We start from the raw sequence: 26,893 nt of genomic DNA, 5'->3' as shown, positions 1-26,893 counted from the left end.
TTTAGTTGTAGTTCACTAATAGCGTAATCTGTCTGGGAAGTGTCAAGGATTTTTCTCAGCGTACTTTTCCTTACTTCCTCTCTCCCTCCCTCTCTCTCTTCTTTCTCTCTCTCTCTCTCTTTCTTTTTTTCTATTTTTTTTAAGGACAGAAATGGCTCTCTTAAAATGAGCGGCAGCTGGGGTTGCTCCTGGCTACGTGATGCAGTGCAACAGTGACTTAAACGAGGGAGCCATTCTCTCTCTGGCATCGCCAGCTTCCTTGCCATCTTTGCATTCTTCACCAAGGTGCTCAGCTCCCCTGCAGCCTCTTCTCCAAGTAACAAGCGCGGTTGCTGCACAGGAAGTGAAATTGTAGAAACTCTTCAGAAGACTGACAGCCGAGCTGATCGTAGGAGTGACTGCTCTTAAGTTCTAATAAATTGTGTTCATTTTCTTGTAATTTCCATTCAGATGCGGCAGAGGCTTTTCTTCTCTCAGGCATTCAAGTGGCCCGGCATCTTCCCTCCCAGGGCGCCCGAGGCTGGCCAGGGCTGCGGGGGAGAGGCCCCACTACTCGCACCTGCCCACCCTGCTTTCCGTTGACCTGTTCGCTCTCCTTTTGGTTTGACTCAGCATCCTATTTCCAAGGTGGAGGGGAAAAAAGATTTCTTCAAGTATTCGGTCCTTGTTTGAACTTAGACAAACAGGGGCCGAACCCCAGCTCTTTCACCCATCCGTTTGAAGACGTTCGGAAAGGGACCTGCTGTTGGCTTGCCGGTGTGCAGGCGGGGCAGTGCCCCCTCTCCGGGCTGAGGGAGGGCCACGGGGGTTTCTGTCGAAAGTGCACAGGGCAGAGTCCTCTAGCATGCTGGAATTAATTCACCCTGGTGTCGTGGCCCTCAGGGTATGCGGCCTGCCGCCTGCTCCTCGCCTTTGGAGGAGGCTGAAGGGAGTGCCTGGCGCACAGCACTTCTCCCCACCCCTGCCGCTCTGGGCCCCTCTCACCTGCCGCAGGCAGGTGCTCCTCCTCAGAAGAGCACCGTCGTTCCATGGAGCCCATCAGACTGTCGTGCTTTCCCTTCTTGCCTTGTCATAGGACATTATCGGTGGGTGCTTTCTGCACACCCATTTGCAAACAGTTTCCTGTTCCTTATTTTAGCTATTTCTGTAGAAGTAACGAGTAGTGCGGCAACCATTTCTTCACCGGTCCTTCCTCAGCGTCCCCCACCCCATTTCCCAGCGTTAGCAGGTCTTTCTTGCCGTCAGTGGGCAGCGCATGAGTCCCATGAGGGAAAGGCCTCCTGTCTCATGTTCATCTCTTCAGCCAGTGTTACTAGGTTAGCAGTTGTCACCGGTAGACTGAGAGAGGATAGATAAAGGATGGTGGGTAAGGTCCCAGGAGCAGGTGCATAGCTCCCTGGCTGGCTCACTGATTTATTCATACTTGATCCATTTACTTAGCAACCATTTCCTGAACTTCTGTGTTCACTCTTAGCACCAGTAACACAAACAGGGTAGCAGCACAGCCCCAGGCCTCAAAACCTCACAATGAAGTTAACTATTTTCTTGGTTAAGTGCCATCAACTGTGGGAGATGTTATGATAGTACCTGTATGGGCTGGAGGAGGCATAAATGATGGACTTGACTGTTCCATTTAGGGGCAGAGGCTATAAAAAGCCTTCAAGTAGGATATGGGCTCATCCTGATTGATGCAGAAGGTCCAACCCCTTCACTCCTTACTTTGAATTACTCCACGGCAGAATCCTAGAAACTCAGCAGCAGCTCAGTGAATCCTAGAGTTCAGCCCTCTTCCTACAGTAACTGAAACCCTGACGGTGTATTCTGGTTTATCACAGGGATGTCTTTTCCCTGCAAAGGCCATTCCATCTTGCCAGATTTTGGCTGATTGCGGGGGGGGGGGGGGGGTTCATGACCGTTTGGGGCTGTATGATGTTAGCATGTAATGATGTGTGTCATGATGTGTAGGGGTGGGTGAGTGAAGAATACTTGCTTGGGTACCATTCTTCTGAATTTTATAAGAGAAGAAACAGTCTATGCACATTTTTTGGAGATTTTTTTCTCTTTAACATATTTATGGTCCTTTCCTAAAAGGTATAGTATAGACAACCACAGAGATTTAAAAGAAAAAATGAAAGATGTGAAATCAAAGACAAAGTAGGAATAAGTCTGAAGGTATGTGATGGACCAAATGATATTAGGGCCTGGAATATTCAGTAGGATGTCCCATACTGACACAAGGTGAGGAAACATTGGCCTTCGATGTCTTTGGACCCCTGTTAATGAATTACCATATTACAGACTGTGCTCCTATCCATTTCACCTCTTGCCATTGTTTGGTCATTGACCTATAATAGTTGGAATAAGGTTGAGCTGCATATTACAGGCAAAACAAAAGGAGGTATAAATATCATTTATTTCTCTGCCACCTAAAATGAGCATGGACATATGCCTGGAATGTCAGATCTGCGGTGTGATGCTATCAGAGATTCAGGTTTCTTTTTCTGTCCCACCTTCCTCAGCACATGGTTTCTGCCTACAAGGTCACATCAAGGCTCAAGATAGATGCTGGAGCTTCAGCTATCATTTCTGAGCTGCACATACTAAAAAAGAAAGGCAAAATTGAGCCCTCTCAAGTGAATCTATTCTCTTCCAGAACCCATATAATGCTACAACACACTGGCTAATCTAGCTGCAAGAAAGACTGAGAAATGGATTCTTTTGTTTCCAGTGGCAAAATGTCCTGCTAAAAACTGGGACTCTGATACTCCAGAGAAGAGGAGAATGTGTGTAGACAGGGGTGTCTGTCCCGGGGCCGCATCAGAGGGGCCTTGAGGTAGGGAGAAGACAGAGGTCAGTGCAGCAGAGATAGGGGAAGTCAGGGTTGAATGTCACCCATTGCTAAACTTGCTGAGAGTGATGTTGGGGTGTGGACGTAGACAGTTGGGGTCAGATGGAAGAGTCATTGAAGGATTAGTGACCTGGAGCCCAGGAAGGGGAGGTGGTTGCATGAACCTCAGAGGTGGTTCACTGAAAACCATTCCGGTAGGCTAGCTGCTGGCAGGAGGCACATTCGTCTGTCCTGCCAAACTTGGGAGGTAGGAGCCCTGCTAATGGATGCGTTTCCTTGTGGACTCCGTGGGAATACAGGACTGGGGAGCACAGAACGACCTGTTTCTTAGCTCGACTTCACCTAGAGTGTGACCTCTCCTCCGTGGAGAAAAAGGCAGAGCCTCTTCTTTGTGCGCTGCTCACCTTGTAGATTTCTCTTCCCACTTGTTTGCATCTGTCTTCATTACGAACATGATTTGTGGATAGTTTGGTTTTGAGACTTGCCACCCTGCCTTAGACGTCAGTTCCTGGCTCTTAACTCATGCGACCCAGTTTGACTTTTCTGTCTCTAGATCTCAACTTGGATCCGGGACAGGGCATGATAATTATTTTACATGGTCTCTCTCGCTTTTATGCAAAGGGAGTAGCTGTTTTGTGGAGTATTCACAAGCATTTTTTGGTTTTGTTCCTCCTTTTTTTAAATCCTCGAATGACTTCCGTGTGCCACTAGCATGATTAGGGGCTACCCAGGGCTTCCTTGTAAAACTCTCTACCTGTCCAGCTGATATATATTCTTTCCATTTGTGGAGTGCTTTCTGGTTTACAGACATTCTTCACACATTCGCTCCTCTGATCCTCATAATAAAACGGTGTTGGAGGCAGACATTGCTTATTTCCAATCAGAAGCCTAGTCTCAGAGGTCACCCAGCCAGTTTGTGGAAGACCTGGGTTTGAACCCAGGTTGTCTGTCTCCCTCTTTCAAGTGTAGAAGTTCGGAGTAAGCAAATGAATGTTAATTCTTGGCCCGAACAAAATCTAGTTAGTTGATCTGCTGTGGCTGAAACAGTTGTCTGCATATCCGACCACATCTAAACCAGCCTTTGATTGTTAATGTTTGGTATCATCTGCGGCTCAGTTCCCTTCTGTTGGCACCAGTTAGAGCATTTTGACTGTTTTGCTATATGTGATTCCTTTCTGGTTGGATCAAGCAGGTTTGTGCAGGTCCCAGCCTCACAGGCATCCCTGCGAGCGTAGTGTGCTGTGGTACAGAAAGTTGGCCCAAGTGTTGGGATGGTGCAGGCCGGGGTGGGTTTGGTTCCTAGCATGGGTATTAGCTCTGTTACCCTGGGCACACCATTGAATATTTCTGGGCCTCTACCTTGCCATTGTATAATTCTGATAGAAACATGTAGCTCCCAGACCATTTGTTACCTCTGCAAGCCTCAGTTCTCTCCTCTATAAAATGGGGATAATGATACTCACTGTATGGTGTGCAAAGATTAAATGAATTAGAGGTCAGCACCATGCCTAGCAATATAGCTGGAGCTTAGCAAAGGCTCCATCTTCTTCCCCTTTCTCTTTCTCTTCCTCTTCATCTTTTCAAAGTGTTTGGAGAGCCTCATAAAGAACGACATGGTGGTTTAAAAATCAAGTCAAGGATGTCACAATCTGAATGCCTTGCACACTCAGTGTAATTCGTGTGCGAAGTTTGCGTGTGGGGAGCAAGTTTACCTGTTTGACCCAGAGCCACAGCTGTGTATACATGACTCTTTTCTGAACAGTGGCCTTTTTTAACCAATTTGAGATGCCACCGAGGGTGACTCACTCTAGGCCTTCATTGAGAATGCTCATTTATATGCAGTACTTTTATTTCCAGATTGACTTCCTGTCACACTGAGTTAGTGGTTGGTGGGCTGCCTGCCAGCGTAGGGGTGGACTGCAAGAAGTGCGTGCAGAGGAAGCCAGTGGTCCGCGGGGCTGCACTGAAGCAGGGAGGGGGGAGAGCACAGAGACATTACAGCCGGTGAGGTGGCATTAAGTGCAGACAGCCTTCTTCACGGAGGACGATTCCTGCACCCTCTTCTCTGCAGGGATGAAGAGAAGTCTTGAGTTGTTTCGTTTACTCCGAATGTAATCAGTGTTTAAGATAAAAATGCATAAGCTTCGAGTATTTGGGGGCTGACGGTTTCAGGCCGTGGTGTTCTTTTTTTTTTTTTCTCTGACGCCTCTAGTGTTCTGTGAGGACCTTATGTGTTCTGCCACCTCACAGAGTCTCCTGCTTTCAAACTTGGCCAATAGAACTGTCATCTGAGAACACCACAGGCTGGTGCTCTCCTCTGCAGATGACCTACAGTAAATCTGCATGAAGGTGTTCCTTTGAAACCGTTGGTTCTCCAGCCCAGGACGGCAGAGCGGAGTAGCCCTCTCCTCTCCAAGGTGAGAGATTTGGAAGGAGGATTACATGTGTCTGTGCTCTCCCTGCTAGCAAGGGCAGCAAAGGTGAGGAAAGGCGGTGGCCCTTTACAATTTTTTATTTTAAGATCATTTTATTTTTGTTGAACGTGGCAATGGATGGGTATAGAGGCTAGATTTTATTTGGGGGATCCACCAAATTTACTTAAAAATGATCTGGAGGCCTCCTCAGTCATTCGCTTGGCACCTCTGTGGTACTCAGCTCTGCCTCCCTACCCCAGTTCGCTAGTTTGTGAGTGAGCTACTCGTTCTAGGTCCATCCAATTTTAACTTTAAAGAAAGGCCTTTTTCAAACAGATGGAATATGTCCGTGGTTCCCAAACTTTGGTGTGCGTCAGAATCACCTGGAAGGCCTGTTAGAACACCCTGCTGGCCCCCACCCCCAGAGTTCCTCAGTCAGGAGGTCTGGGATAGGGCCTGAGAACTAGCATTTCTAACAAGTAGCCAGGTGATGCTCACCTTGCTGGTCCAGGCACCACACTCTGAGGGCCACTGAAAGAAGCAAAGCAGAAGTTCAGGAACTTACTCCAGCTGTGAAGCTGTCGCTGTCCTAGGCACCAGACCATTTAGGAGGATTGACTCTTAAAGCCTACAAACAGCAAAGAGCTGAATGTTTAAAAAAATAAAAAGGAGGGAGGGAAGTATAATAGGAATTCTGTGGGATAGGCCACATTTCTCTGATCTTTATCCTCATTTTGGGGATCTGTCCATCTGTGTGTATTAATGGCCCGTGAGTTTCTTGGTTTTCCCTCCCCTTGTGATTTTGGCAGAACTTGTACGTCTATAATTTTTTTAAAAAAAACTTTTTATTCTGGAAAATGTCAAAATACAGAAAAAGCAGAAGGGGATGACAAGCCCCCCTGTATACAGCGCCTGGCTTCAGCAAGAACCAGTTTATGGCCACTCTTGCTTCATTGCTGTCCCACCAGTTTCCTGGGTGGGCTGTCTCCACGGGATTATTCCTTAGGTCCCACACAGATCATTTATTTCACCGATGGTAGAGCTCAGGATGTATCTCTAAAAGATAAAGGTTCTTTTTAAAAAATAACCACAATATTATTACCACATTTAAAAATTCCTTTAGCATCATTAAATATTCACTTAGTGTTTACATTTCCTCATTGGTCTCTTTGTTCAAATCAGCATTCAAATAAGAGTGATGTGTCCTTTGCTCCCCCCCACCCCACCCTTTTCTCCTTTATTTATTTATCCTATAGAGTTTCCCATATTCTTTGCTGGAATTTTGCTAATTGAATCCCTGTGATGTTGTTTAATGGGTTCCATTGCTCCTAGATTTCCTGGAAACAGGAGGAGGTCTGATTTGGAATCATCTTCAAGTCTGATTGTCTTTGGTGGGGCAAAAGTACCACCTTCCTGATGACAGCTTAGTGGTACCTTGTGTGTTCCTTCTCATTCCTTCCCTTTCTCTCTCAGATGCTAAGATTGACCAGTCCATTCAGGTATGGGAGAGGCCAGTTTTTTAATCAAATATATCTTTTGGGTTAGCAGCTTTCAGGAGGAACGAAATACAGGGAAGTGTGAGAGGCATCATCTGATAATTTAACTTTCGGTGAGTCTGTTCTTACCCCACTGTGTTAGTTTTACTGTCGGTGCTCTTCTGTTTAATTAGTGAACACTTTATTCTTACTTTCAATTCATATTAGTAATCTGTACCTGTGATAGCTACTTTCTTGGAGTGACTCCCAGTTTGTTCCAGAACTGCAAACTATTGCCGTGGCACATATGCCCAGAATAGGGCTCTCGGGTAGACACGGACATGAAATCAGCAACCTACAGATTGAGTTACTGGCTAATGATGCGTGCACACACGTGCACACAGTTTAGGCAGTATTCATTCAATTGTGTGGGTGTCCAGGACCAACCAAGTTAATATCTTCATGTTCTCTGAAATGAAGGTAAAAACAAACCAGTTCAATCTAAACCAGAGGCAGAAGACCAAGGCATATTTCCATGTAGAATTTAAGTTAGGTGTTGATGTACAGACGTCACACTCTACTGGAGTGAATACCATTGCTTTCCCAGGATAATAAAATATTGTCATTTCAGGAAGGAGCTTTAAGGATCACCTAACCCAGTCACTGAGGCCCTGAGAGAAGAGGGACTTCCTCTAGATCACACATTGAATTAAGGCACCATGCTGTATAGTGGCAAAATTGGATTGGCCCAGAAGGTGTCTCCAGTAACTAACACCTATTTATTCTTGCCAAGGAGAAGACCATCTCCTTTTCCACGGGGACTGAAAAGGTCCTGGTATCTAGAGCCCCAGAGGTCAAGCAGCAGAGGTCGGTGTCTTTAAGCCATCTGAACTTGACCTGTGCCCTTTGAAGGGTAAGGTATTTTGGCCAGTGCATTCTGGTGGTGTGAGCATCCCAGAACATTTAAAGACAGAAACAGCCTTTAACCGCACCCCACCCTTCCCTGCCCACAAGCATAGAAGAAGAAGTTTGTCCACTTTGTTTGGCCTGTCTCTTCATTCTGCAGAACTAGTGGATTGGGCTGATTGTTGTTTAAACTTTTCTGTCCTGGCCCAGCTATGTGACCTCCAGTACATTGTTTAACCTCTCTGAAGTAGTTTTCTCATGCACAGAGTTAGGAGACTGGACTGACTTTGTCCTGCATCAACATTGTGGGACTGTTTAATTCACACACACACACACACACACATGCACACACTGACCAAGAGAGAAGGTAACAGTATCTGGGAAGCTGAGTGTGTAGCTCACACTGCCCCTTGTTAATCCTTTGTCTTTCTCTCCAGGGCTTCTTGTAACAGATACTCAGTTTATGGGTAAAAAAATCAAAACTACAAAAATGGCTGTTTAAGCTAGAACATTCGTTTTTATTGTGGTTTTTCGGTAAGAGTCGGAGAATCTCTCAAACCGTGAGGAAGGGATGACGCATTGGCTGGAACTGGAGGAGGCCCACTAAGTAAGTTCTCCCCTGCATAAGTTCTGGGCTACTTCGTGCAGTAAGACCAAGGAATGAGGCTAGCCAGAGTCAAGTAGACCTCCTTTGATCCTGGTACAGCCTGAACTGGTCAGCCTGGCTCCTCTCTACCGGCCAGTAGGCAAATGTCCTGGTGCTGAGCTCCAGCATTGGAAGAGTCCCCTGCTGGGCAGGAAGTGACCAGCTCACTCCCAAGAGGGAGGTGCAAGGAAGTAGGCTGGGCTCTGCGGTGCAAAGGGTCTCCTCCCCTCTTGCTAGTGCCTGTGTCTCCCCTAGGATCTCGTAACTGTGGAAGTAGGAGAAAGGCAGGGTCTCCTATCAGGGCAGTGGTCTTGCAAGGAAAGGGACATCTGGCCAGAGTGGGAAAGAAGCAAGACCCCCAGCAGCGCTCGTGTAGGAAGATGTGGTGCCTGGTCTCTTGCAGGGGTGTCACTTGGTCGCCTGGTTTGCATCCTGTTTGCAGATGTGTGTTTTCCTAGCATGGTGATTTTAAGTCCCTAGGGAGCACGGTGTTCGTGAGGCTGCCTGCCCTAGAGTGATGTCTACCTTTTATTGGGCACTTTCTTTGTGCCAGCCACTGTACTGAGTGTTCTGGACTTCCATGTTCTCATCTAAACGTCACTTGTCCAAAAACAAGTAAATAGGTGCCACAGTTACCTCCACTTTGTAGATGAGGGAACTGAGACTTAGTGAGGTGAAGCCGATGCCTGAGGATAATACAGCGGTGCAGATTAAGGAAGTCATGTCATTTTATTCCATCCTGACTCTGTATGATATGCTTGTGTCATTGTGCTCTTTAAGTCTCATACCAAGTGCCTTCCGGAAGGTGGTTGGAATAGCACAGTGCTAATAAGGAAAAGCTTCAGCACCATGGCTAAGAAGCAGCAGTTGAAAGAGAAGGTCTGAGGTGATCAGTGGTATCATCTTCATATATGAGCAACCCATGCTTTTTGGGGAGGCTGGGACATACAGATACAGGTGCAGGCATATACTTGATACCCATTTCCGCTTACTGATGGCACTGCGAGGTGCCAGGACCTGTGCCAGGTGTTTTATGTGTACTGGGCTCTTGGAAACATTAATATAGCAATATATATTAAAGGGACTGGTGAGAACTGCAGCCAGTCTTTTACAGGACCTCTTTTATCTGCCCTTAAACCTCTAACCACGTATACACGGGCCCTTCTGGACTGAAGCACCGTGTACTGTGATCACCTGAGACAACCTGTATCCTTAGGACTAGGAATGTCCTCACCCAGAGGATGTTCACCAGCACCTCTGTGAGCTGGAACAGCTTGCAGTATTGCTTTTTAAACCAGAATTCCAAATGTTTTCTTTTTCTTTCTCATTTTCATGATGTCATATTCTGTTTAAGTGCATTAGATGAGTGCATTCATTCTGGTCTCGGTCGTTCGTCTTCAGGCTCCGTTTCATCAGTGTCCCAGGCCGGGGGCTCAGCTACAGGGATCCACAGTCATGGTGGCCAGTTCCCTTAGACACATCACTTCCCACTTTACGGTGGATGGTGTTCATTTAGAGTTTCAGAAGGTGAATAAGCAAGGATGTACTTGCACACAGATATTCCAGGCTTAGTTCAGATGACTTCATTTAGAGGAAGTATCAATAATAGCAAATCCTTTGGGGCCATATTTAAATTACTATAATTTAAAATTTTTCCTATTGTTAGCTGGAGTTATTTTTTAATTTGAAAGCAGAATTTTTTTCTTTTTAAAGATTTATTTTAGAGAGAGCACAAGTGGGAGGGGCAGAGGGAGAGAGAGACAGAATCTCAAGCAGACTCTGCGCTGAGAGTGGAGCCCGACACTGGGCTGTGTTACGACCCTGAGATCACGACCTGAGCTAAAGCCAAGAGTCAGACGCTTAAACTGCGCCACCTAGGCACCCCCCAAGAGTAGAATTTTAATCAATCTAACTTGGCTAATGATTACATTGCTTTCTGTAACTGTAGGTAACCTATACCAGATATTGCTTATTTTGCCCTTTTAAAATAATGGTTTAACAAATGAAAAAAAAAATGCATGTGCATTGGAAAAAGACTTGGAAGAAATAGAATCCAGGGTCCATAGAGATTGTCTCTAGGACAGAATTGGCCATTGCTATTTGAGTCTTAGATTGTCCATACTTTGCAAAATTGCCACCTAAATAGATATTTTTTCTTAATTTTACAAAATATGACCAATGGGAAAAAGTTGAAAATTGAGTAAAATACAGGGAAGAGAATTTAAAAATCACCCAGCGCTCAGATCACCACAGCTAGCTTTTGGTGTCTTGCACTTGTCCCTTGTCATCTGCCAGCTGTGCTTCGTTCCCCGGACCTGCAGTTTGCCCCCTTTGCACAGGTTCCTGACCGTCTGCCCAAGTCTGTATTTTCACAGAATGGCTCTCCTCCCCTGCAGTAGCAGCCCGGGCAGAGTATCTAACAGATAAGCTGCCTTCACAATGAACCCAAACAGGACCTTCCGGGGGAAACTCTATCCCCCTACAGTTGGTCTTCAGCCCCAAACTAGTACAGTGTGTACTCTACCCACTGTGTTGGCATTGTGTGAAGTTTGTTTATTTATAGTAAAGCTCAAATGTATAGTGAATCTGGGACACTTTTCTGCATTGAGCCCATTAAGAAAATTGTCTGTTGAGCGTGGGCAGAATTTAAACGGATTATTTCCTTATATCCTTTAATGGGCATGAAGCAGCCTTGTTGAACCTGCCTGTTCAAAGAAAGTTTTCAGAGACATGTTTTTTTTTTAACCAAGGAATATGTGATTTGGTGATGGAATCTATAAATAAAGTGACCCATTTTTAACTAGATTGATTGCTGGTGTGTTTTTCAGTAGGACTTTGTGGTTTAGCTAATGAAATCTTTCACAGATGATCCTCTGAACCTTGTGTCTAGTTCTATCACTGCCGCTTTTATGACTTAATTGCCTTTGTGGTTTAATTCACTTCATGGCACATCCATCACCGTGAAGTTGTACACTGTTCATCCGCCTCTGTCCTAGTATTTGCTTGATGACTCTTGGGGTCAAGGAGAGGTTGAGAGGTGGTTTTATGCTATTAAAAATAAGTGGTGGTTTGCATAGGCTAGCCTGTCTTGTTTCATTAAAACAGTCTTTGAAATTTTGATTAGTTCATTGACTCTACTTCTTCCTGATAATTTTTTTCTGTTCCGTAGTACTGTAAGTTGAGCCTATAGTTGTTTCTATTATTTGTAGAGAATTAGAGTTTATAAAGTCCTTTCATATTTATTCTATCATTTAATCATTCCCACATTCCTCTCTCAAAAAGCCCCACTGTGGCAGGTATTGTTATCTTTGGATTTTGCAGGTGGGGAAACTGAGGCCAAGAAATGATACGGAGAATATGCTGAGTCATTATGGCTAGTAGATGGCAGAACTGGGACACTCCCACTGTAGAAACCGGACAGTTGGGATATTACAAGTTAAAAAAGGCTTCTGTTCCATTGTTGTCTGTTAGGCTTGGGATGGCCCTAGTGTTAACACGTTGACAGTCTATCAGGGGGCGCCGGTGGAGTGCTGGACTTTGAGGTTTTCAGCCAAACCTAGGAGGTTAGCTTGGTCATGTCTTCCATTTTTGTGGGCATGGCCATGAGTCCATGTGGCAGTACAGCTTCGGATTGACGAGTGTTGAAGCTTTTGAAGGAAGCAGAATCTGTTCTTACTTGTTTCCTGAAGGGGCAGTCTTCATTTGCTTAGAATTTTTCCACTTTCTCCCAGTTGTGAGTGAGGTATCTACAATTTCCAAATGCACCCGAGTGTAGGTCTTCCGACCGTGCAACTCTACTACACACAAGAGTGTGACAAGAGTCACGCCCCTGGCACAGCCCATATGGCCCTCCTGGCCAAGCGCCTGTCCGTCCCCACACCTGTCTGCTTATTTCCCCTCGTTCCCAGGAGTTCATCCCGGATGTGTTCGTGTACTTCAGCTCAGCTGTCGGCAGTGTTCACCTGATTCATTCTCACTGTGAGGGGCAGTCCGAGAATCCTGTCACCTGAAGTCTGCTATTATCATGACTTCTAGCCGTGAGACTGGCTGGCTGGGTTAGCACTTTCCTCTGTCACTTCAAAGCACTTAGACACCTATGTTCAATACTCGTTCAAGCCCCCCCACCACAAGATTGAATTTTTTAAAAATAGGAGCTCTCCAAAAGTAAGCCCTGTTTTTTAAATAGTAGGCACTCCAAGAATGGATAATCCCACTACTTTTAGCTCCTTGATGCATACATAGTAGGTGCTTCAGTCCATGTTTGCTGAAGGTAATCTCCTCAGAGGTATGTCTGCGCAGTCCTTCCCAAACCCTCCCACCCTTGGCTCTATCAAAGTTATACTCTTTGTTTTCTTCATAGCAGTTATCACTGTCAGAACTTATCTCTACTTTTGTTTACCTCCCCCTAAAATGTGCTCTGAGAAGACAGAGATTTTGTCTCTGTGTTTCCAGTGCTGTACTCTTTGGCACCTAGACCAATTTACTGTCACATAGTAAATGCTCAGTTTACTATTTCTTGAATAAATGGATATAGTGGGTGTTTAAGAAATGATATTTAACTAACTAAAGGTTGCAAATTTGTATATGATCCTGTAAAAAGAGAGAGAGAGAGAAAATCTGAAATGGGGTCTGCTGACTTGGCAGGTACAAATGATAGCAACTGGCCAGTAGATTTAGGTCTAAGCCACACCAGATAGACTTCTGATTGGATTATAATAGTAGATTCTCGACTCCAAACTCAGATGACCAACCCCATGTTATGATCAAAATGAGAAGTCTGAGTAGAGGCAGACTTGAGGGAGGCAGTGAACTACCCAGTAAATAAAATGTAAATCAAAAAGAATAAAATCAAGTAGTACATTTTTTTTTTTGAGAGAGAGAGAGAGAGGTCATGCCTAAGCAGGGAGGGGGGAAAACGGCAGAGGGAGAGGAAAGAGAATCCCAAACAGACTCCATGCCCAGCGCAGAGCCTGACAAGGGGTTCTATCCCATGACCCTGAGATCATGACCTGAGCTGAAATCAAGCCAGACACTCAGCTGACTGAGCCACCCAGGTGCCCCAGGATATTTATGACTCTATGTGTCTGCATGCAGAAATAACTCAGCCCCTTCAGAGTGAGGTACAAATGTTCTTTTAAAAATTATTATGGATCGTAAGCAAAAAAATCAGCAAGTTGCAGGATCTTTTGATAAAGCAAGATGTGGAGTCAAATTTATTTACATTAGCATCAGGGAAGAAAGGGAGAAAGAAAATCCCAAATATGGATAATTCAGAGGTCATTTTTGTGGTCTTTTTGGCAATAGATGTAGTTTTTCAACAGGTATGCTATATTTTTGACAGACCTAAAAAATAATTTCAACTCCCTCAGTACATATCAGCCAACAAGAAGTTAGTATGCACGAGGGAAAGTCACAGGTAGTCAAAGGAAAGGGGCCAGTTGGAGCTTGAAATTTTTACCCACAGCATGTAACCTGCATACAGATAATCACAGTTTTCGTACTTCATCCTTCAGCAAACATGTACTGAAGCACTTACTATGCATCAAGGAGTTCTCAGTACTGACCACCAGAGCTCCAGGCTAAGGGAGCATCTAGTCGGAGGCTTTGAACTAGGGTGGCTGGGCATAGGTTTCTAGTTTTGTTTCACTCTGGGGCCCCTGCCCTGAAAGGCTTCCATGTTTAATTGGAGGAGAAAAAGCACCATAGAGATAAAACATCGAGATGGAGAGTATAAATGTTAAGAATATAAATGTTAATAAATGTACTAACATGGTTGGTACATACTTCTGAGTACTAACAGATTTATGTGGTTTATTGGAATTTATTTCACCAGCGTATCCTAAATGTATGTATGAGAAAGCTTTCCAGCTCCATCCCTTTCATCTTTACATCTGCTAATCTAATCTTGTGCTAAGAGCTGGGTTTGTTCCTCCTTGTGTCGTAAGGTTATTGGCCTCTATCCCTGAATCTTTCTTGTAAAAAGTTTAAGGGGAGATGAAGGACCAGCTCCTGCCAGGACCTTTGACCAATTGATCTTGTGAAACCTCAGGGGGCTTTGTACTAATGACAATGGGTACGGTTTTCTCTTTGTTTCTGAATTGAGTTTGTGGCTTTAAAAAAAAAAAGGACATTTATCAAAGGCTAAAGGGATTGTCAATGTGGGGAGAGGGACATTAAAAAGAAGCCATTATCCAAATGACTGGTGGAAGGGGAGTCACTTAGGATGTACACTTAGAGTGACTTGCATAAACAGAATGCAAGTGAATGAGTGAATGACTTGCTGGGTAATAATACTTATTATAAAAGCTAACACATAGGAAGTGTTTGCTCTTTGCTGGATTCCCTGCAGTACAGAGGCCTTCTCTACCTAACTCCTGACTCCTCCCTCCCAAGAGCCCCACAGGGCTGTTCTTCAGGTGAGAAGCCTAAGGCCTTAGGAAGTTAAACCTGTGGAAGTTTTCATAGTCAACCAGATGGCTGAATGAACTTAGAACCAGGTCTTTCTAACCTCAGAGTCCATTTAATCATGACAAGTCATAGCTTCTTCCCCTGATGATGTCAGGATTATGTAAGCAAATGACATTGTGGGAATGATGTCTGGAGAAAAGCGATGAATATGATTAAGGAGACCTGTGTGAATGCGAAGAACGCAGATAGCCAGTAAAGTGCATTAGGATAGCTACAGAAAAGCTTGTGGATGTGAAGCTCTTGGTACAGATCCCTAGCCTGTGGTGGGGTCCAATGAAATGCTCATAGAGAAGTCCATTTGAATAGTGGAGTTTGGGAGTTGCTTAAGCTACAAATCACTTGCTAATTGTGACTTGAGGCTAGTGTAACCAGTCTGGTCTTTAGTTTCTTCACGAATAAAATGGGGGTGATTGATTAGAAGAATGAATGGAATAATCCATCATTAGTAAATGCCAACAATGCACTAGGAATTTTGTAAACACTATGTGTAAAGCAGTGAAAGACAGATCAAGGAGTGTACTCATCAGGGTTATTTCCTAAGAGGGGCAGACAGTCAAGAGAGAAGCAAATACTCAGTTTGTTAGGTGGTGATCAGTGCTAAGAAGAAAGAATGAAGAGAGGTGCAGGAGCCTGAAGGTAGGCTTCAAGAGCAGACACTGAGTTAGCTGCGTAGATATGAGGGCAGGGCCGTGCGAAGGTAATCAGGAGCATGCCTGGCATGTTGCAGAAGCAATGAGGAGCTCATGTGGCTGAGGGAAAAAATGGAAGGAGAGGTTGGGACAGGGGACCCTATGCCATGGTAAGAACTTTGGCTTTTACTCTGAATGAATAGGGAGCCTTTGGAGAATTTTGAGTGGAACAAGATGACCTGAATTGACTTTCCTTTAAAAGTGTCCCTCTGGCTACTGTGGAAGAGGGAACCAGGTTAGGAGACTGACTATAGGAGTAGTTCAGGTGAAGTTATCATCCAGTTGATCATATACGCCGTTTACTGAACTGAAAACATATGCAGATATTTGAACAAGATGGAGAAAAAACTAAGATTGTCAGTTACAAGCACTTGCGTGGGCAGGTACTTACAAGACCATTGGTTGTCTGACTATAAACTGCACATGATGCTTCAGAAGGGCTGAGTTGTGAAAGCTGCTTTGGCCCTGCCCTGTCATTACATGAGACTATTGGACATGATCAGATTCATTGATTAAAATTAAAATTGTTTTTAATCTTTTTTTTTTTTTTTTAGATTTTATTTATTTATTTGACAGAGATAGAGACAGCCAGCGAGAGAGGGAACACAAGCAGGGGGAGTGGGAGAGGAAGAAGCAGGCTTCCAGTGGAGGAGCCTGATGTGGGGCTTGAACCCAGAACGCTGGGATCACACCCTGAGCCGAAGGCAGACGCTTAATGACTGAGCCACTCAGGCGCCCCTAAAATTGTTTTTAATCTTTATTCATCTCATCTCTTAGCATTATAAGTAGTAGTAATATTAGTCTAAGGGCAGATATAGAGAAGAAATTGAGGGGAGCGATATTCCTTTTTAGGGTGAAGGGGTCGGATTTTCAAATGTGACTTTTCCTCTGGAGATTTGATATTTGTTTCTACTTAGAACTGGAACAGAGAAATAATAATGAAGGTGTTTTTTTCCTGAACACCATAAAAGATGAAAGTGTATTCAGTTTTATCATGAGTCTTAAGGATCATTGTCTTAGCAAAAAGGGGGACCATATCCTAAATCAGTGGTTCTTAATGGGTGTAAAGGTGATTTTGCCCCAGCCCCTCACCCCCCTGGGTGACATTCAGCAATATCTGAAGGTGGTTTTTTCCCCCCTTGTCCATAAACTTTTTTTTTAATTAATAGATTTTTTTAAAAGAGCAACTTTAGATTTACAGAAAAATGGAGCTGAAGGTACCAAGTTCCATATACTCCCTCAACCATCCCTCTGCCCCAGTTTCACCCTATCATTAACATCTTGCATTATGTGGTACATTTTATTACAGTTAATGAGCCAACATTAATGCATTATTATTAACCAAAGTCTGTAGTTTACATTAGAGTTCACTCTTGTATTGCACATTCTCTGGGTTTTGACAAATGTATGATATGTATCCAGTATTAGTGTATAATATACAGTAGTTTTACTGCCCTGAAAATCCCCTTGTGCTCCACCGGTTTATCCTTCCCGCCCTCCTTCTCAGCCCCTGGGAACCATTGATCTTTTTCCCGTTTCCACAGTTTTGCCTGTCTCGGATTGCCATGTGCCTCAGATTGCACAGTAAGTGGCCTTTTCAGACTGGCTTCTTTCACTTAGCAGTGCGCATGTAAGGTTCCTCCCTGTCCCTCTCTAGCTTTGCTAGCTCATGTCTTTATAGCACTGAATCCTACTTCATTGTCTGGATGGAACAGTGTATCTCTCCACTCTCCAGATAAAGGACGTCCTGGTTGCTTCTTTGGAGATGGTTTTGATTGTTAACCTCCTTGGAAGAAGCCAGGGACGCCGCAGAGCTCCTCCAGGACACCCCCACAGGACACCCCCACAGTAAAGAACTACCCAGCTCAGAATGTCAGTAGTGCAGAGGTGGAGAAGCGTGGTTGAAAATACATCCTAGATCGGATAAGACAGAGTATTTTAATCACACACTTCGTTTTGCTCTGCTGGAGCGTAGTTTGAGAACCTCAGCCTTATAGCAATCCCAGCCACGTAAGTTCCATTTTGTGGATGAAGAAACAGGCTAAGAGATGTTTGTAACCTGCCTCTGGTCGTTCTGCCAGTAAACGGCCGAAGCCAGGATTCAGACCCACAGCTTCGGTCTCTGTGCGCAAGTATGACCCTCGCACCGCCACCCCCCCCCCCCCCCCCCCCCCCCCCGTGTTATTTCGGTCTTTCCCTCTGCATTATTTATGGATTCTTTTACTTTTGTGTTTAACCACAACGATCTTCCTTTTTCCCCCCCTTGGTGACATAAATGTCCTGTAATCTCACTTCAGTGGAAGTTCTTTGAGTACAGGCTAGGTGACTCAGTGTTGCAGAAGCAGCAAAGAGGAAGCTGCCAACGTCCTCAGGGAGCTTTCCATCTAGTTGTCTTCCAGTTCCTCCTCCTTCATTGTCTTCTCCCCTTCGATGTGGCTGCCCCAGATGGTCAAGATACAGTGATACATGTCCTCTGACGATGCAGCTCTTCTTAGTCCCGGAACCAAAACCCTGTTTTCTCGAGAGAGCCATTTACCTAGGAAGTGATGAAACTTAGGCATCCACCCCCCGCCCCTGCACCCCAGTTGGTGTCTATCTCAGGGCTTGGCTGCCATCTCTGGCCTTCTTCCTGTGGCTGTGAATCCAGTTCCCTGGCACATGGCAGCTGATCTGGATAAAGAAGCTGGTTGTTCTTTCTCAGTGCCCATCAGAGGCCTGCCCTCTTGATCTGTTCTTCCTGTTTGCTGTGAAGAACAGCTGGCAGTATTGGTTCAAAAGCCAGCATTTTTATTTGTTTGGGATTTTTGCCTGTTCATTCTTAGTATTTCTCTCATCTTTCAGCCGTGGGGGTAGCTGTTCATAGTGGCCCGTCTTCTGGAGCTGGGAAAAATGAACATCCTCCATGCCCCCTCTGCCCCCAAAGCACTACACAAACACACATCCCAATAAAATGCTTGGTTTTTAGCAACTCAGGCTGGTTTCCATTACATTTATTTAATCTTTAGAGAAATTTCTTAAATATAAGCTTGGTACAATGCCTTTGCATTGGTTAAGGTGAGAAGCTACATGTGGTTTCTCAAGTCTTTGTACAAACGAGCGAGCATCGGTGGGTGCGTGCACGCACACGTTATATATAATGTGAGACGGCGGCCATGGCCAGATTCTTTGTTAACGTGCCTTCCACTCCCATTGGATTGTCCACTCCTGCAGCACAAGGATTACAAGTAAGCATTGGAGTCCCTACCTAGTAGCAGGCCCTGGCGCTGGGTGTTGGGGACCTCTGCCTTCATGGAGGCTGCAGTCTTGCCATTACATATGTGACCTGGTCATTTTGCTTCTGCCAGTTTTATCCTCGTTTATTCATAGCGAACGTGTGATATAGATTTAACTGAATAAACAAAGAAACAGAGCAAGAAGAAACCATTGTACCTGTGCTCCTGCCCTGGACAGACCCATGTACATAGCAGTGACCATTCAATGTAGCAGATGCTTGTCATTCATTCAGCAGCTGTTGAGTGCCAGCCCTCTGCTGGGCACTGTTCTAGGAGCTCAGGCTACAGCTGTGAACACAGACAAAAGTCCTTGCCTTCTTAGAATGTCATTCTAGAACACGATGTATATTCATCTCTGTTTAATTATGGAAATGTGCATAAAATTCTACCAGGTAACAGGGAAGGAGCAGCAGTGTACATGGATTAGAGTCACACAGGAATGTCATTGTTTTGCAGAACACACTCTTTTGTTTGTGGGTGTGATAAGGGAAGCCACCGTGTTCATTATACATATTGAAAGAATGCGGTTTTCTCTGTGAGTATGCATTGGTACATGTCATTTCATGGTTAGGAGGTAGGGGAAGGTAGCCTAATCAGTTATCCAAGCCGCTCATCATTAGGAGGGTCTGGATAAAATATAAGGTACTATTTCTTGTCATGTCCTGTGTTTATGCTGGTTCCCCACACACTCATCCGAACTAATGGGCTTTTTGGCATCATCTCCTCCAATGCATCATAGGGAATGAATTTCTCTACTAAGAACCCCCATTATAGCTTTGTCAGACAGGGTTTTGATTTAGCGATAACACTGTGCTGTCCAGGCACAGGATGGCAAGGGGGGAGGGTCCCTGTCAGTCCTTAATTGCACGCAGCCCCCTTCTTAGAGCTGAGCCATCACTCTCTGACAGATGCCGTTCTGCTGAAACATGGCCCGAACCGGAGGTGAAGGGCCGGATGGCGTCTCTTCTTCCCCGTCTTGGCCAAGAGGGCCAGCCAGGTGGTGGGCTTTTATTGTAAGAATCCAGTTGTTTAAAAAGGGAATAAGTAAAGCAAAAAAAGATGTCTTCTTTACGGAAATCATAGGTTTTCTGATGGAATGGTCACGTTCAAGGTGCATCAACCTCATTATGTGTTCTAGAAATTGAGAACTTGCCACACTAGTCTGAGAAGTGGGGTGACTGTGATTCTCTGCCTTGTGTGCACATTAGAACCACAGTGGGAACTGTTAAAAATCCCAGGCCGCACCCAGACCAATTAAATCAGAAACTTAGGGGAGAGCCTGGGCGGCCTCAGGTGATCCTGTGGCACTGCCCACGCCGAAAACTTCGGCACTGTGGTGGTGCCAGCCACACAAGGCATTTACCTTCTGAAAATCAGGAAATGGGGGTAACGTAAAAATTTTAGACTTTCCTTAAAAGGAGAAACATGTGACAGGGTGAGTTCATGTAGATACCCTAACCTGGTTTGATTTTAAACTCCCGCGTTTTATTAAGGCTGAAAGCCACATGTGTTTTTTCATGGCCTGATCAGTGGGAAATTCTGGGAACTTCTAACTCTTTCGTATTGACTTTGCAGTGTATGTGTGTCCATTGTTCTTTTTTTCTTATTTGGCCACCAAACTGTGTGTGTTATAGCTTGTTTATTTTTCATTCCTTGTTTTGGCTAAATTGTTTTTCAGGGAACTGCCTGAGTCCTCATTTAATTAACTTCCGTCTCCTGCACATGTGGCTCGTTTCACACTCTGCCCTGTTAGTGGCTTTCTTTTCCACTGCAGAGGCTCATATGAAAAAATATCTACCTAGGCTTTTTATACTGTTTGTTCTCTGAAGCTCATTATTTCTGATCTTGAAACGTCATGTTTTTAAATGCATTCTTTAATAGGAATTTGTTCTCTGAACTGCTTTTGCTGCTGCTGCTGTTGTTCCTTCTGGTTTTGAACTTACTTAACTCTGTTCTGGAAAGGTCCTGGTGTGTTTCCATCTTCTTGATTACCATCTCTTTAAACCCTCAATCCCTTTGTTTTCCCCCCACTGTCGAAGTGCAGTGCTTGTTCCGCCTTTCTATCTAGTCACAATTTATGGGGAGTGACAGCAGTGTGCACTTCAATCGTAAAGCACCCAAGCCCATCTATCACTGTGTTCCAGCAAACGTCCTGTCTGGATCTGCATCCTTCAGAGGTGTGGGGCTGGCGTCATGGCAGACAGTGCTGGCACACGACACTTGACTTGTGAGTGACGTCCGGTTACTAGCTCTGCTGAGTTGATCGGTGACCTAGTTTGACATCATCAGTCCCCATGCATCTATGCAGCGCTAAAGCAAGTTGTCACTGCCAGAGCCTCCAAATGTTAGAGAGACAACCAGCCGGTTTCCCAGTGTCCCTGGGCTCCAAGGCATGGAGCACAGGCTCATCTGCAGACAGCGCAGTGCGCAGCTTGCCCTTGAACGGTTCACAGCCTCAATTGTTGCCACCATGCAGATGCATTGGGGCACAGACACACCCTGGTGGGTACCCAGCCCCCCCCAACCCCTTCTCAGTCTCTATTTAATCTTTACTTTAGTTTCCCACCTTCAACAGCCCTCTCAGTTATGAGGCCATTTGTTTCATCAGTGCAGATTTTTGTTTATTTGCTTCTAAAGTTCATAGCACGTGCCAGGCACTCTGCTAGGTGCTGAGGTGCAACAGAGTATATGACACGTGGTTTCTGCCTCCCTAACACCCGTAGTCTGGTGGGGGACACAGACAAGTACACAGGAATTTACGGTGACGTGCATGGGGAGAGGGGTGGGCGTCCAGAGCAGAGGAGCACCTAAGCTACTGGGTCACAGGAGGATTTCTAAAGGAAGTGACACCTCAGCTAGGACCCAAAGAATAGAGGTGGGGGGGAACCTACCACTTTGAGAAACCATAGCTGGAGCATGTTGGGGAGAGAGGATGGAACTGAGGCTGGAAAGACAGCAGGGTTTTATCCTGAGAGTAGCAGAAAGCTTTTAGGGTTTGCAGCCAGGGATTGGCATGATTTGCCCTTAGGAAGAACCTCTCTCTCCAACTGCAGTGTGGAGAATGCACTGAACGGGACAAGAATAAACGAAGGTGACCAGTATTTGTAGACTGTTAAAGATGACCCAGCAAAAGCTGTTGGGGGCCTGGTCCAGGAAGGGGAAATGGCAAGAGAAGATCGGAGAAAGGACCCGAGTAATATTGAACCCAGCACTGCTCTCTGGGGATGCAGTCCATGCTTGGCTCCTGTCCGCCTGTTACCTCGGTCTCCATCTGTGTCTCACATCACATTGAGAAGAAGATGCACATTAGCTTCCTACTAATCAAGACTTTTTCATGGATGCAGCCACTTACAGGTTTCCTGTCCCTTTCTGGTTTCCTAGATCCTTGGGCTAAAGCATGGGATTGGTTGTGTAATGTCCTAAATCTTTAGCTAGCTCTTTGTCATCTCTGTAGAACCCTAGATTCCAGAAAGTTAGAGCAGAATGATTCCTTAAGGTTCATCCTAGCCAGTCTTCCATGTTCTAGTAGTGAATACTTGGTGGCCCAGAGAAGGGAAATGACTTGCTCAAACCGTCTCTGAGAATTAGGACAAACCAGATGTTTCGACTCGCAGTTAGGTGCTTCTTTGGGCTGGACAACTGCTCCTCAGACTGTTTGAATGCACAAGTGTGTTACTGTGCTCGTTCTGTGTCTTCCACTCCTTCTCAGCTGCATGGAGCGCTCTGAAAACGTGTGACAGGTAAACAAATCAAGGCTGGTCTCGGGTGTGCCCTTCTTTTAAGGCCCTGGGCTTCTCCTGAAGGGATAGTGTGTTCTCTCCTAGCTCTGCCTGTCCTGTCACCTTCCTCTCTGACAGCAATGAACTCAGACCCTGGATTCCTCTTTCTTGAGCCGCTAGGTGGGTGGCAGGGATCAGAAGGACTCCAGGGGCTTCTTTAGGGCTTTGTTCTGGTGAGAGGTGGTCTTGCTGCATTTCTGTTCTTTGCAACCTGGCAGCCAGGAGCCTGGGCTTAGGAATCAGACTGTGTGTGAGTCCAGGCTGTGCCACTTGCCCACTGGGCAAGTTTTGCATCAGTGAAATAGGGGCAGTCCAACTACAGATTTAAAAAGATAATATACGTGGGGGCGCCTGGGTGGCTCAGTCAATTAAATGTCTGACATCGGCTCAGGTCATGATCTTGGGTCCTGGGATCGAGCCCCATGTCAGACTCCCTGCTTGCTCTGTGGGGAGTCTGTCCCTCTGCCCTTCCCCCCACTCATGCTGTCATGCTCTGTCTCTCAAATAAATAAATAAAATCTTTTTTAAAAAGATAATGTATGTTAAGAAATGCAGTACAGTGCGTGGCACTTAGCTGATGCTCAGTAAATGGGGACTGTGTTTATACTAGATTATTGTTCTCTGTCCCTGTATTACAGTTTGCCAGACCATCAGTTTAACCACGGCATACCTGCTGACCACCAATTGTCCTGTGTTGATTCCTTGATAAGATTTCAGGAGTATGGGATCTTTGTTTCTGAGTGACAGGTTATAAATTCTTGTCTCTCTCACCCTCCCTGAACCATGTCAGTTAACCTTGAAAGCACCGGACTCTGAAAACAGTGAGAACCAGTGGGCAGTGAGAGTCTTCAGCCTTCAGGACAAGTGTTCCCTGCTTTGGAAGCTAGCTGAATTTTTTTTTCTTTGAAACTTTTTGTGTAGTTCCCCTTGTGCTCTGAAACACAGGAATGATTACAAAGAAAGGGCAAGGTGGTACAAAGCCACTCTTCCTAGATGCAGGATTGGAGATTGGCAAGAGGTTAATATTTGAACAGGGGAATATAATGAGCCATCCTCTTTCAGCTTCTGCTTAGTGGGGTAACCACATGGATTTAGGAAAAGAAAAGAGGAAAGTGAAGGTGGAAAGAACAATTTAAATAATGCAGACAGCCTGCTTAACATTCCCCTTAAGAACTCTGCCCTGGGGTGAGCATGACATGGCTGTTGAGGAAGGTTTTCATGGAGCTAAAGGTAAATCTCATGAATGGAGAACCTGTTCTGTTACAGAGAAGCATCCAGATGCAAACATCCCCTTTACCTGGTATTGGATTGGATAAATCTCTGCTTGTGGAAAGTGCCATCCTCAGAGTGGGAATCTTTTGAGAAGTCAGTACCCTGAGCAAGACTACATACAGAAGAGAAGGCAGGGTTTTGATAGGTCTGAGGTTTCTTCTGAGAAGAGATGAGCTGAGGCATTGAAGTCTAATAAGCAGCTTCCGGGAAAGCCCTGGGCTGCAGTTTCAGAAGTGAGCAAGGTGGCCTGGCCCTTGGCTCATTACGGGGGAATCCAGCAGTCTCTTTGATGGGTGGTATTTTGGGAACTACAAGGAAGGGCTTTTGGGAGCAAAGATGGGACTGATAAAAGAAAAAAAATTTCTATTTAATACAGCCCAGCTCCTAAACTTAATATATTTCATTTTGCAGTGTGGCACAGCCAGGACCTGGTCCAAAAATGTTTCTGAAATCTCTGTGAAACCTCGTTAAGGACTGATTATTACAAATCTTCTTGTGCCACAGTTTCCTGATATTTTTAGGAACCATTCTGGAGACCAGTGGCAGCACAGGTTGTAGGACAGCCAGCATCAGGCCTACCTCATGCCTATCAGCCGGTTTGCAGCTTATTACAAAAGCCTTCCTGCTCCCGGCTCAGGCCTTCCAGGGACCAGGCATGTGTATTTAAAACAGCTGCATTCATTGTGTGCTTACCTCCTGCCACATGTTTTATATACATTATCTCATTTAAACCTCATGGTAGCTCTAGGGCAAGCATTGTTTTTCCTGTTTTATAGGTGAGGACCCTGCGGCTACTAAGGATTTCTATGGAGCTTGCCTAGGGTCCCACCGCTAGTAGGTGTCAGAACTTAAGGAATCCAGCTCTGTGTGATTCAGGAACCGCAGCTTTTTCCACAGTAGTTCTGGGTAATCACTCTAGTACGGTCTTTGCAGAAAAATGAATTAGCGTCAGGGCTTTAAATCTTTCTGAGAGAAAATTTAGGACATCTTTATTATTCTCCTCTCTGCTCTCTGCTAGGCCCCATCCACATTCCCGTAGATTGGCTTTGTTCATCTTCTTGACTTCCAGATATGTTAATTTTGAAAAGAAGGCATCTCATCATCTTTTTAATGGCTTCCATTCTCTTCCAAGTTAAACCAAAGAGCCACTTGTCATTTGCCTCAGTAATTAGACTGTGACTTTCAGTGGCTGCTAGAGTTGGCCTTCTGCTGGCTTGACTTGTGTTAAAGTGGTTCTCTGTTCTCATGGGCCAGGTGGGGGACACGTGACTTTTGATCCTCCCCCATCCGTCATCCCCACCCCCAGGAGCACAGCAGTGGCCCTGGTACAAGAGCAGAGAACCTGGGTCTGGAGAAAGGCCACTGTGTGCTGGACACTTCAGTCACTTTGAACATGTTGTCTCTTGGACTCTCTCCGGCAGTCGCAGGAAGGTACTGTCACTGTCCCCAAAGTGGTGGTGCACCTGATCGATGCTGGGTTTGTGTTTCAACCCAGCTCTGTCCCGCTCCTATAAGGACCATGTCGTGGGGAAGGGCTGGGGTGACTTAAGAAGGGGGGCTTCCCGGGGTGCAGGGGACATGACTAGGGTACCGGGAAACCGCTGCCTCTGCCGCTCCCTATTATCACTCTCGTTCAGGACCTGTCACCAGGGGCTGCATACTCATACAATGAAAATCATAAGAGATCCAACTCCCAGAGCTCTTTACAGTAGACAGAAGGCAGTTCGTTTCGGTTTTTGGGTGGAAAAACCCTCTGTGGTTGATTGAGAGAAGTTACTTCTAGCAGCAACCAGCGTTTCCTCACACAGTGTTGCTGCTGTTGTCCCATTTCCTCATCTACAACATGTGGCTGTTAATATGTGGTATGGGATGGAGAAGTGAGATTCTGACCCAAAGTATTAGCAGAGAGCCCGGCACTCACGGAGGGGCTCCCGTTGCGTTAGCGGGTACATGGCCTCATCCAGCTCATCATTGCTTCCCTTGACGCCTCAGCCATTGGAGGGCACATCCGTGGTGCGCTTTCAGTAAATGTTGTTGAGTTTCTTTATTTTACGCCTTCACTTACTACACAGATATTTGAGCACCTAGCACTGTGCCAGACAAAGGTGGCTGTAGGCACTTAACACGCCAAAGGCATTTATATTCTTGTGAGGTACTATCATTTACCAAATTAATCCAAGGAAAATGACCCAGTGATGACTGGTGGTCAGGCAGGGACCTTTGAGGTTATGAGCACAAAGCTGATTTTGAAATCTTCCCTTCTCTGTGGGTCATTACTCTGGGGCTGGGGATGTCTGTACTACATCTGACTTTGCTGTCAGAATGGGACCTTGAGCTCTCATCTAAGCTGGCTGGACCTGAGAATATCTTGCCACTGCTCTGTGACTAAAGGATGATCTAATGTGTGTGGTGAGGCTGTTTGGTTTCAAGAAATGGTGGTTTGCTGGGGCCCAGGGGGTGGATATTGGAAGTTAGGAAAGAGCTAGAAATTCAAGTCTGCCTCAGGTGACTGAATCCACTCTTCCCTGGTGGGGCAGCTGCTCACAGTTTGAAAGGGTCTTGGTGACTCCCTCAGTTTCTTGTACTCACTGTCGGGCCAGGGTACCGGTAGCATCCACATCACCTGGGAGCTTCTTAGAAATGCTGGTCTCTACCCTGGACCTATTGGATCAGATCTGGATTTTAACAGGGTTCCCAGGTGTTTATGTGCAGTGTGGGAAGCAAACTTTGGAGAAGGAAAGGCCATTCTGTAGATGCTGAGCCTAGGACGAGAATATTGTAGTCGTCGTCAGTTGTGAGCAGTGCTGCCCGTTAGGGTGACTTTTCCTCACTTTCTAATACTTCCCAAGTATCGTGAGCAACAGAATTCCAGACTGAGCTGCTAACTGCATGAAGGCGGCATGATTGCTGATGAAAGCAGTAGTACATTCGAGTTAGAAACATCGCTGTGTATATCCTCTCCTCAGATCCCACAGCAGTCTGTGACAGTGTCTCTTCCCTGCTTTGTAAATACAGATGAAGCACAGAGATTATGTCACGTGCCTGGAGTCACACAGTGGTATGCTGTCGCACTCTTTGAACCCAAGTCTTAAAACTCCAAAATCAGAGCTTGTTTTGTTTTTGG

At 45.5% G+C, this 26,893-nt stretch overlaps 1 protein-coding gene and 1 long non-coding RNA gene across 10 annotated transcripts in view; one reads left to right on the top strand and one right to left on the bottom strand.

The window, feature by feature from the left end:
• Nucleotides 1–26,893, top strand: part of ASAP1 (ArfGAP with SH3 domain, ankyrin repeat and PH domain 1) — a 335,958-nt gene that overhangs the window by 103,662 nt on the left and 205,403 nt on the right. The gene's annotated exons all lie outside the window — the stretch shown is intronic.
• LOC117803825 overlaps nucleotides 6,121–26,893 on the bottom strand; it is a 32,271-nt gene continuing 11,498 nt past the window's right edge. Inside the window, exon 3 of one of the 2 annotated variants that reach the window (XR_004627933.1) lies at nucleotides 6,121–6,318. This is a non-coding gene — a long non-coding RNA (uncharacterized LOC117803825). Of the gene's footprint in view, nucleotides 6,319–22,049; nucleotides 22,442–26,893 lie in introns of those variants that run through there. The other variant, XR_004627934.1, reaches the window with a different exon arrangement.

Source organism: Ailuropoda melanoleuca, chromosome 9 (genome assembly GCF_002007445.2).
Source record: "Ailuropoda melanoleuca isolate Jingjing chromosome 9, ASM200744v2, whole genome shotgun sequence".
Lineage (NCBI taxonomy): Eukaryota > Metazoa > Chordata > Mammalia > Carnivora > Ursidae > Ailuropoda > Ailuropoda melanoleuca.
This window is presented reverse-complemented; position numbering and strand designations above follow the sequence as displayed.